Raw genomic sequence first — 12,018 nt, 5'->3', positions numbered from 1 at the left:
CCATCACAGGGCAGACACACACACACACACACACACACACACACACACACACACACATTCATACCTAGGGGCAATTTAGTACAGCCGAGTCATCTGACCTGCATGTCTTTAGACTGTGGGAGGAAACTGGAGCCCCCGGAGGAAACCCACGGAGACACGGGGAGAGTATGCAAACTCCACACAGAGGACGACCTGGGACGCCCCACCAAGACTGGACTGCCTCGGGACTCGAACCCAGGACCTTCTTGCTGTGAGGCGACCACGCTAACCATTGCGGCACCGTGCCACCCTTTGGAAAAAAACCAAACAAATCAAATAAACCAACCGACAAACAACAGATATTCATAAAACAAAGGAAATAAAGAATACAGAAACAAAACAAAGGAGCTACTCTTAAAGGGGGGGGGGTCGGTTTTCTTTTGTGCTTTTGAGGTTTTTGTTTCATTCTGTGGCTTCCGTTCCCTATGTATTCAAATCTGAAAATTCATATTTTGGTTGAAGTACATATATTTTAGCATCAAACTAAAAACTTTTTGCCATGTGACCTGACACAGGTTTCTGCACTTTTTAACTCTTCCATCACGCTCCGTGCTTCTAAAACCATGGAGCTCAAATGGAAGCATCAAAACATGTAGCAAAAAGGCAATACTGTTTTAGTTTAACACATAAGTTAAAGACGCCCACTCCCACCCTCTCTTTCAGGCCTGCTACATGATGAAGAGTTGCCACGGTGCTTTTTTGATGAACACATCAGATGTCAAAAAGAACATCATAAACTAAATGCAGGCAGTATGCTTATGGAGTCCATATTAAAGTATGGGCTATGTCTATATGTGTTGCGCATTGTCCCACACAAACACACTATTTGTCTCACATTAGGTTTGTTGGCATCTGGTCACCCTACATGCAAGCCAGAGGTGCCTCGGAGACACATATGGGGAACCCCGTCAGTAGGGTTGCCTCCTTTAGCTCAGAAAAATGAGGGACACTTAACCTTGTCCCATCTCAGCCCCCACCACCGCCTACCCAGGCTCCATGACCCCCACCTCAATGGAAAAGGTTGAAAACACACATGTAGCTACATAATGTCTGTTAAGAGCTTTATCGGCAAACAAAAGCAACACACAAAATAAATTCAATGAACGTAATGTACTATTGTAAAAGTGTACAATGTAGTACTGTCTTTTATTTCTTAACAAAATTGTATTATTTGATTTAAAAATAAATCTACAACTTTAGGACTTACCCGGGGAAACTGCTCTGGTAAGCTGCCGCAATTTTCAGGTGCCAGAGAAGGAAGAAATACGGAGAGACTGCCTGCATATTTCTCCCTTCTCTGGTTGTGAGAACATGGAACAAATCGCACTCCGTATCGGTTCAGCAAGGAACGCATCATCCATCCATCCATTATCCGAACCGCTTATCCTGCTCTCAGGGTCACGGGGATGCTGGAGCCTATCCCAGCAATCACTGAAAGTTACTGAATACATATTCTGTTTTGTTACATATATCTGAAAGTTACTGCATAAGAACTCTGTTTTGTTAACTATATCTAAGTTACAACTGAAAGCTCTTATTTTTGCCCCAAAGAGTGAATAAATGCTATAATGCAATTTAAAATGCAGTTTCTACTGTTTCTATCAAATTGCAACCCCCCCTCCCCCAAGATCAGGTGGAGGGGTCCTCAGGGTAGATCAAAAATACGCAGGGGGTCCAGGACCCCAAAAAGGTTGAGAACCACTGTTTTAAGGGACAGGTGGCAATACAAACAAGCATGAAACTATCCAGACCCACGGCGCACCTGCCAAGCGTAAAGTCGACCGGATGAACGGTTTGCCGAGGAAATCGAAGGACAGACAGACAGAGAATCCCTCCATTTTAGTTAGCTAAGATTCAATAATTTATCCCATATCAACTTTGCTGTTGAGTTGGAATTTGTATCGGTGTGCTCAAAGATAACAGTAAACATAACCTCACACTACATACAAGGACTGTCCACAAAAGCATACTATTACAATTATAATTCAGTTAAAGCAACCATATTTCCTATGCCCTTAAAGTGCATGTGCTTAGGAGACTATATCTGTAAAATCAGTGATGCATTTAGGGTGCAGACTGCTGCGGGGTAAGTGCTATTGTAGAAGCGCTGGGGCCTCAAGTATCAATTGTTACTATGGGCAGATTTGTTCTTACACACCCATGGGATTTTTTAGCCCTGAGGTTTGTCTCAGAGACCAGTGCAGAACCTGGGTAACCCCTGAATTTAGACACTGATTAGCCAACACTGATGTCTTTGCAGGCCTGGGTGATTGCTCGTTGCAAGAGGTAGACAACAGATGTTAGGAGGAAGCGAATTACAAATAACCATCACACTTTGAAGTGGCTGTCAGGAAATCTTTAGGGCTAAAAATTTCCATGGGAGTTTAAGAACAAATTTGCCCATAGTAATAATTGATACATGAGGCCCCTGATCTTGACACTATGGAGTCTTTTACGTGAAGGGAGATGATTGAATAGGGGCTTGGCAGGGTGTGAAGAGTCATTTCATTTTTTAAAAACTTTTCCCCTGAATGCAAAATATGGTACAATTCAGAAACGGTAGGGAGTTCACAGGCAATTATTTTTGAAGCTGTGCCCACGACTCTGTCCAACAGTTTTTCTCATGGGCTTTAGAATTGCCATACCATATAGTTATTGAGAAAATGAGCACTTTCTGTCACAGCTCTGTAGAACTGTAACATTGCAACCCTTGACACTCCAACGTTCCTAAGCTGCCTTAGAAAGAATTGTCTTTGGTGAGCCTTCTTTTGGATGGTGGTAAAGTCGTCTTCCCATTTCAGGGAGGAGGTGATTGTAGTTCCAAGGAATTTTAAATGATCCACTCTCTCTGCCACCTTGTTGTTAATGGCCAGTGGTAGTAGCTCTCCCTGATTTTTACAGAAGTCAACCACAAGTTCTTTTGTTTTGTTGGTGTTCAGTTCCAGATTGCTATTTGCTACACCAGCTGACAAGAGAGGGGACCTCCTTTCGATAAACTGTCTCATCATTACAGGAAATTAGTCCCCCACCAGTGTTGTATCACCAGCAAACTTTTACAGAGTCAGAATGTGAAATACAGTTCTGGTGTATAATGAGTAGAGCAGAGGTGAGAGGACACACCCCTGAGGGGCACCTGTGCTAATGGTCAACGAGTTTGAAAATCTATTTTTGAATTTGACAACCTGTGTTCTGCCCAGTAAGAAGTCCAAGACTCAGAGACAAAGAGACTGATGGAAACCTAGCTGCATACGTTTGTTATACACCCTTGTGGGTATTATTGTATCAAAAGCTGAGCTATAATCAATGAACAGTACCGAAGACTAGGAGGCAGGCGTCTCTAGATGCTGAAAGATAGAGTGGAGACAGAGAGATACTGCATCATCCACTTACCTATTGGACCTGCATGCAAACTGATGGGATGTAGCACAATACTGGACAGATGTTTACATACTATACGCTCACTTTCATTGTAACAGATGTTAAGGCAACGGGCCTGTATTTAAATAGCTAATAATGGGCTTCTTAGGAACAGGAATTATTACTGCAGACTTGAAGCATGCTGCTACTTCACACTGGTTGATAGACCAATTAAAAATACAAGTCAGGGGCACCCGGGTAATGTAGCGGTCTATTCCATTGCCTACCAACACGGGGCTCACCAGTTTGAATCCCCGTGTTTCCTCCAGCTGAGCCAATACGTTCATTGGCATATTTCATTGGCAACATCTTATTTCTAACACACTGATAGATGAGTTCTCAACATTAATAGTAATTAGTGACCACTTATAAACTCTTTATTTTTATGACGTATATACCAAGTGTATACCAAGCTGCCTCCTCACAGAGACAGAGGATTTACACACCGGAGGACTTCAACTGCATGCTAACACAAAGACTGCCTGTCAGTCATTTAAACAAGGGCCCTGGCAGAGCTGTTTTTAGCCTGTGGGCAGCCTACTTAACTGGGACGTGTTGAAATGTTATTTTTTGTACATAAGTTTATTTGTACATGTATAGTACTTATGGTGAGAAGGACGGTTGGCAGATTACACAGTTTTTAACCTCAAAGGAATACCAGGTGGATCGCTTTACTTCAAATTTAAGAATTTCATTGCGAGTAGTCCGTAGGCGAAAGGAATACTTGGACATACGTAGAAAAATGTCTAACTGTAAACAGATTCCAGCATTTGAATCCTATGAATACTCTGACTATCTACTACTACTACTACTTTTGGCTGCTCCCGTTAGGGGTCACCACAGCGGATCATCCGTTTCCATTTCTTCCTGTCGTCTACATCTTCCTCTGTCACACCAGCCACATCGTTCATTATTAAATAAACAAAAATTTTTTTTAGCTATGGTAAAAAATAACATTATTAAGACTAAATTGAGGGTTAGCATGACCCCGCAGCGTTTGTCGCCATTTTTTTTCATTTAAAATCAGATCAGTCATGGATTCCACAGCGACAGTAACTATCCATCACCACCGGTAGCAGATAACAAAACCCATTCTCGGCACTAAAAAAATGAACATCTTATCTCTCTCAGTGGAGGCCAGTTGGTGAGACTGCTCTGTATCCCGAAACTGAACTACATGATTGTGACAGCGGGGCCACGTGTCATCTCAGTATGCCCAATGACACTTTTGGTAGTTTTCTTTTCCTTTTGTTTAATTTTCTGTGAAAGCTGGAGCCTGACACAAGTCTGTCATGTGGCTGAAAGCTCTACGTTTGACTCTTTCCAAAAGGCAGTACTGTGGCGACTCATGGCCCTGGCAGTCAGCGTGAGAACATGTTTACCTGGTGGACACGGACACGTCTAATATTTTTGTCTTTCACAATAGTCACCATGTCAGATTAGGCAATCATGTACCATACATTCCTGATGTGTCTTGGCCGGGAGACTGAATGACCTCGACCATAGCCGGCCCATCCTACAGGCGAAATAGGCGGTCGCCTAGGGCCCCGAAAGGGTTAAGATTATTATTATTTATTTATTTTACAAATAATAATTGCCGCGTTGCCCAATGTCCAAGAGAAACACAGTGACTGGTGAAATGAGGTGTCTGCAAAGATGATGGAATAATTTCTGGCGAATCACCTAATTTCACCAGTCACCTGACTAGGGTGTGGGCTGGGCTGGGTGGGCTAGATTGTCAATGCAACGGTCATCTCAAATATATCGGGTAGGCAGTATCCCTATGGCGCCCAAAAAAAAAAAAACGTAAAAAAGAAGATGAAGAAAAAAAAGCCAAAAGTAGAGGTATGTATGTCCTTGAATTTCATCATTTAGTTAGTGGTTAGCACAAGTGGCTAAGCAGCAATGTTGTTAGCTAGCTAGCCAGCTAGATTTAGCTACCATCCATCATCATCAATATTAAGTTAAGTTATAGCAAGTAGCCCAGTGTGCAGTAATAATAGAAGTAACATTAACTGTATGCAGAAATATTGCAGGAAGGATCATTTATTAAGGAGAAATGGCATTGTTTGCCTGAAATCAAGTTATGCTAGAGAAGATTAGCATGGCCCCTGCGCAAGGATGACTTGCAAGCGGCAGTCTGGACTTTGAAAAGCCTGGCTGCCTACTTTCTGTCCCCTCATATCTGGCTAGTGCTAGCTAGCTAGGTAATTTAGCTGAGATACAGAGAGCAAGGCCAAAGTACCTGTTTGGTTCATAAACTGCAACAGTGATGGACCATTTAAGTAGCATAACTAGCCAAGCTGCTTTTTTTTTTTTTAACCAGACAGAATGGCGAGTGATCTTAAAACAGCACTACAGAACATCTCGATTTTAGGTGATTTTAGGGGGACTGGCGCCGTCCAGTGGATGTTTGTGAAACTCCACTCCACTGACTTCCATTGGCTGAAAGTTAAATACTGTTAAATACTAGAACCAGGCACTGGGGGGAGTGAGTGGGAAGGAAAGGGGCTTGAATCTCCCTATTACAAGGCAGTGTTCCATCAAAATAATTTTGAAGCTGTTATTTTAAGACAAAAATTTTACCTAGTGCTTCAATTTACTTGCCAATGACTAAATTTACCTGCCATTGGCAAGTAAGTAAATAGGGCTCATTTTTAACCCAGAATTCTGTATTCTTGTTGGAGCTTTGTTGAAATTTCTTAGTGGGCCCCCACCCCCAGCTGATGTGACAACCCAGCCACCTCCCCAAGTGTCTCCTACTACTGCTGTTGGTGAGTAATGTTTCAAAATACTGTGCTATTTGTGTGACATTGCAGATATCCAGTATGTCCGTTTTAGGTAAAGGTTTTCTGGTTATTAGTATATAGTATCTCATACATGATGATGCTTGAAGGTCCTTCTACTCAAAAGGACCCTGACCCAGGTCCTTCTACTGAAGTTTGTCCTACTACTGCTGGTAAGAGAAAAATAATGTTTCATAATCTACACTGTTATATGTCATATGTGACATTACAGGACATTTATAGTGTCTTATATGTCTGCTTGTAAGTCCTTCTACTCAAAAGGACTCTGACCCAGGTCCTTCTACTCAAGGGGACCCTGACTCAGGTCCTACTCAAGTTTGTCCTACAACTGCTGGTAAGAGAAAAATGTTTCATAGTCTACACTGTGTTATTTCATGTCACGTGTGACATTGCAGGATATTTATAGTGTTTTCTTATGTCTGCTTGAAAGTCCTTCTACTCAGGCTGTACCTGAAACAGACCTCACCCACCCACCTCCTGTCCCAGCTGCCAGCCAAGCTCCACCTTCTGACCCAGCTGACTGGCCCTCTGTCTTATCAGACACAGTAAGAACTGATCTTGTAAGCAGAGGTCCACTACAGCCTAAATCTGACTACACTTTCTCCAAAAGAGAAGATAGCAGAGCATGCCACCACCACTACGTCTTTAGAACATTGGTAAATGGTGAGAAAATGAGTAAAAGCTAGTTAACTTATTCCCCCCAAAGCAATGCACTTTTTTGTTTTTGCTGCAAATTGTTTTCTCCAAAAGAGTATAATTTAGTCAAATGGGGGGTAAGTGATTGGAAGAATACACAACCTATCTTGAAAACCCATGAGAGCTCTCCTGAACACACCAAGCATATGGCAGCCTGGATGGAGTTAGAGTTGCATCTCAAAAGGGGGACGACTATAGACAGGCAGGAAATGTTACTACTAGAGGCTGAGAAGAGGCACTGGAGGGATGTTCTTACTCGTTTAGTGGCCATTATCCAATCTCTAGCACAGAGAAACCTCGCTTCAAGATGATCAAGTGACGCATTGTACCAGCCAGACAATGGTATTTTTTGAAAGAGAGGGAACTTCTTGCCAAGTTTGATCCTGTAATACAGCAACATATAGCAAGGGTGCAAAGTGCAGTTGGATATCATCCACATTACATGGGTAAAACTGTTCAGAATGAACTAATTGCAGCAATGAGTAGCAAAGTAATGGAAGAAATTGTGACCGAAATCAAAGCAGCCAAATACTTCTCAATCATATTAGATTGCACCCCAGATTTAAGCCACCAAGAACAAATGTCTGCAATAATTCGAATAGTCGGTTTCAATGACATGCCAGGGATCAAGGAACATTTCATTGGTTTTCTTGTGGCAGACAAAAGCACTGGTGAAAGTTTGGCAAACCTCATACTCAAAAAGTTAAATGAACACAATCTCCCATTTTATGACTGCAGGGGTCAGGCTTACGATAATGGAACGAACATTCGTGGGAAACACAAGGGTGTACAGGCCAGACTCTTAGAAGTCAATCCCTGAGCCTTTTTTGTGCCTTGTGGGGCACATACCCTGAACTTAGTTGTTTCTGATGCAGCCAAAGCGTCCACAGATGCAGTTAGCTACTTTGGATACCTCCAAAAGATCTATGTCCTTTTTTTCAGCAAGTGTTCAGAGATGGGCAATCCTGAAAAAACATGTTCCAATTAGTGTGAAGTCCTGGGCAGAAACTAGGTGGGAGAGCAGAATCAAAAGTGTAGCGGCTCTATGCTATGAGGCTGCAGAGGTAAGGGAGGCCCTCTTGGAGGTGAGGGATAAGGCCACTGATGGAAACATCCGGATTGAAGCTCAGTCTTTGGCAGAAGAGGTGAGCTCATATAATTTTTCTGTTTGCTTGGTTGTGTGGTATGACATTCTAGTAAAGATCCAGCATGTCAGCAAACTTATGCAGTCATCTGAAATGCAGTTTCAGTAGCTGTTGATCTGCTCAGGGACACACAGAGATCCCTTAAAGACTACAGAGTCACTGGTTTCACAGCAGCTCAAGCAACAGCTAAAGAAATCTGTGATGGCTTAAAGAGGTTAGAGGTGACATTCTTTAACACTGTTGTAGATGCGGCCAAATCGTCTATTGGGGAAAGGTTTGTCTGTCTGTCTGAGGTGAAAGACAAGTTCAGTGTGCTGAAAAACTTTACTAATCTGACAAAGGATGAACTGTCAACTCAGTCTGAGACACTTAGTGCTGCTCTAACAACAAATTGTGATCATGACATCAATGGTAGGGAGCTAGCCCAGGAGTTTAGAAGCTTACCACAGTTGCCTTCTCCCAATATGTCCCTGCTGGACTTCCTCTCATTCATTCACACCCAGCATTTGAAAGGGGTTTACCCCAATCTCATCTCTGGACAGCTCTTCGTATAGCATTAACTCTACCAGTAACTGTTGCCAGTGCGGAGAGAAACTTTTCGAAGCTAAAACTAATTAAAATGTACTTATGACCCACAATGTCCCAGGAGTGCCTCACTGGCCTTGCAATTCTCAGTGTGAATCATAAAATACGTGAGAGAATAACATGCAATGATGTAATCAATGATTTTGCTGCTGTGAAGTCACGTAGAGTCAAGATCTAAAAGATATGCAGTCAAAATCTAAAAGATACTCTACTGTGAGCTGTACTGGTAACTACTGAGAACTGCACTGTCTGCGAGCAGAGAAATGTACTGTGAGTTATACTGAGAAGTATATTGTGAGTTATACTGAGAAATATACTGTGATTTATACTGAGAGATATACTGTGAGTTAACTGAGAAATATACTGAGAGATATACTGTGAGTTAACTGAGAAATATACTGCGAGTTATACTGAGAGATATACTGAGAAATATACTGTGAGTTATACTGAGAGATATACTGAGAAATATACTGTGAGTTATACTGAGATATACTGGGAAATATACTGTGACTTATACTGAGAAATATACTGTGAGTTATACTGAGATATACTGAAAAATATACTGTGAGTTATACTGAGAGATATACTGGGAAATATACTGTGATTGATACTGAGAGATATACTGTGAGTTATACTGGGAAATATACTGTGACTTATACTGAGAAATATACTGTGAGTTATACTGTGAGATATACTGAGAAATATACTGCGAGTTATACTGAGAAATATACTGAGAGATATACTGTGATTTATACTGAGAAATATACTGAGTGAGCTATACTGAGAAATATACTGGGAACTACTGTGGGTTATACTGCCAAATATACGTTGTAGTACTATTTTTTTGTGACCAATTTTTTTTTATTTTATTTTGACAAAGTTTGCAGGTATACATTAACAAAAAAGTTCAGTATACAAGTATACATACATGTTGTACAATATAGTACATTATAGCACTATTAATAAATAAGTAATATCATTGTTGCCTGTGCGATCTTATTTGTAGTATTAGTTTGGGGGGGGGGTCGAGAGCTCGCCTGGCGGTGGGGGCATTTTCAGGATCTCGCCTAGGGCCCAGCAGACCCACGGGCCGGCCCTGACCCCGACCAATCATCCTATGCTGCTTTTCTCGAGCTTGTGCGAGTTCATAGGTCGTCAGGGAGGAGGGTCGAGACACTGTCAATCATGGCTACAGAAACGCTGCGTGCGATGCTGGCGGTCTCGTGTTCCGAAACGAAAAAGAAAGAAAACCCGACTGAGAACGCTGTTGCGGCTAGCGCTACTGGGGAATGCTAACCTAGCATAGATTAACCAGCTACTCACCGGCTTGCTGAAGTTCCTCCGTTATTTCTTGCCAACATTTAGCCTGTCTCTTCTGACTCCGTCGTGGTCCTCCCGAGAGGAAATGTCCAGAAGGCCTTCAGGGGTACTGCCGCCACTGTTCAACGAACCTCTCCTCGGCTTCCTGGTCCCGCCTGACAGCCGCGTCGCTTCCTCTGCCGTGTTTACGTATGCGCGCCGGAGAGCACGCCGTCATCCTATTGGTCAACGTCAAGGAACACGTGTCAAGACTGGGCGGGAAAATACAAAACATTCTGACGCGCCAGAGACTTCTCGTCGGGGAGTGTTTCGCTCCACACAAAGTAAAGACGCCTGGTCGTCGTTCCCGACCTTCATAATCGAGCTGAATTCATGCAGTCTGATGGCGGATGTAGTACTCAAGTATGGACTCGGGCTTGAGTCCGCATTTCGAAGGTCTCGTCTCAGACTTGACAGCGGAATGACTCGGACTTGACTTAATTCTCCGACAGCACATACTTGTGATAGTAAAACCAGTTGAGCCCAAGACATTTATTTACTTTTTAGGATTTCTGAAATGAATGTCAAACTCCTCAAGAGACCAATAAAGTGCAGTCTAATCTAATTTGTTTCTTTTATATTATCATTAATTTAATTAATCCCTGAAAAACTGACATCTGAAACATTTCTTCCTTGGTGCAGTAAAAACAAAAGTCTAAATAAATACTACAGTGTGGTGAAATTTTGACTTTTAGTATGATGGCAGACTACTACAGTAGGGCGGGTCATACTCAGGTGCCAACATGAATCTGAAGGAAATTCTGACATGTGGGATGTCTAAATTATGTGTTTTTATGGGGAATTCAAATATGAGTTTATTTTTTGGATAGGATAACTCTAACCTACATCATTTTGTATTTCTAAATTGCCAATCTTACCATTTCGAACCCATTTATAAGGTATTAAAATATATAAGGGAAATCATTTATATTGACAAAGCCAAATCACATTTAAATATGTATTAACATGTGAACTGCATGTATATCACTGGATACAATTACAAAGATCAATCTTTGTAATTGTATCATGACTTTGCCAGTTTGCACAAGTCCTGCTTTGAGTCATTCTTGGACATCAGCCTCCTGCTGTTCTCCTGAGCCCTGATCCCACCATCCTGCTTTTCCTGTGAGAAGTACTTAGCAGAAGCCTCAGTCACCATTATTTTAACAACCCTCTCAATGTGTGTGTGCGGCAAGGCCAGTTGAACACCTCCATGAGGGTGTTGATGAAGTTCTTCACCTCTGAGGTGCTTAGGGAGCAGGTGAGAGGTGGCTCTGACACACCTTCTGACCAGCTGATCAAGTCGCCAATGCTGGAAGCATCACAATTGATGTCAGGTGTCCTGACAGAGGAGTCCCACAGTTGAGTGTCTGGGTCCCCCTCTCCCATGATGGCCAGGATTCTCTCCACCCCCTGTTCCTCTCCTTTTGATCCTCAGAGCACAGCAGTGTTTGGAGGATGGCTTCACCGTGGGCACACTGAGCAGATCTTCTCACAGTCGACATCACAAGGTCCAGCACCTCCTTCCTCTGGGACTTGAGGCAGTTCGGCTGAAACAAGATGTGCTAGGCCCTAGGCCCTTCAATCCAGGAGTGCTTGACCTTCACGTTGAACCAACATGGATAATATACTTCAATGATGAATTCCACAATGACTTGCAGATTCTTCAGATTCTTTCCTTTAAGTCCACGCTTTGATACCCAGAGCCTGAGAAGTCTGTTCGTGTTGGTGAGCCAGCAGCTGTGGTTTACTGGTCCAATCTCCAACAGAGCCAGCCTTGCAGGAAGCACTCCATCCCTGACTTTACAGACAATTTTATAGCCATAGTGTTGATTAACTGCAGGAACAGTTAATGTGGGCTTGGATCACACAGCCCTCACACTCACAGCCTCCTGCCCCACAACTGGTAATCTGACACTTGCAAGTCAAAATATCAAATAACTTGTCTAACTTGACGATGAACCTCTCTT

Source organism: Lampris incognitus, chromosome 7 (assembly GCF_029633865.1).
Source record: "Lampris incognitus isolate fLamInc1 chromosome 7, fLamInc1.hap2, whole genome shotgun sequence".
Classification (NCBI taxonomy): Eukaryota; Metazoa; Chordata; class Actinopteri; order Lampriformes; family Lampridae; genus Lampris; species Lampris incognitus.
This window is presented reverse-complemented; position numbering follows the sequence as displayed.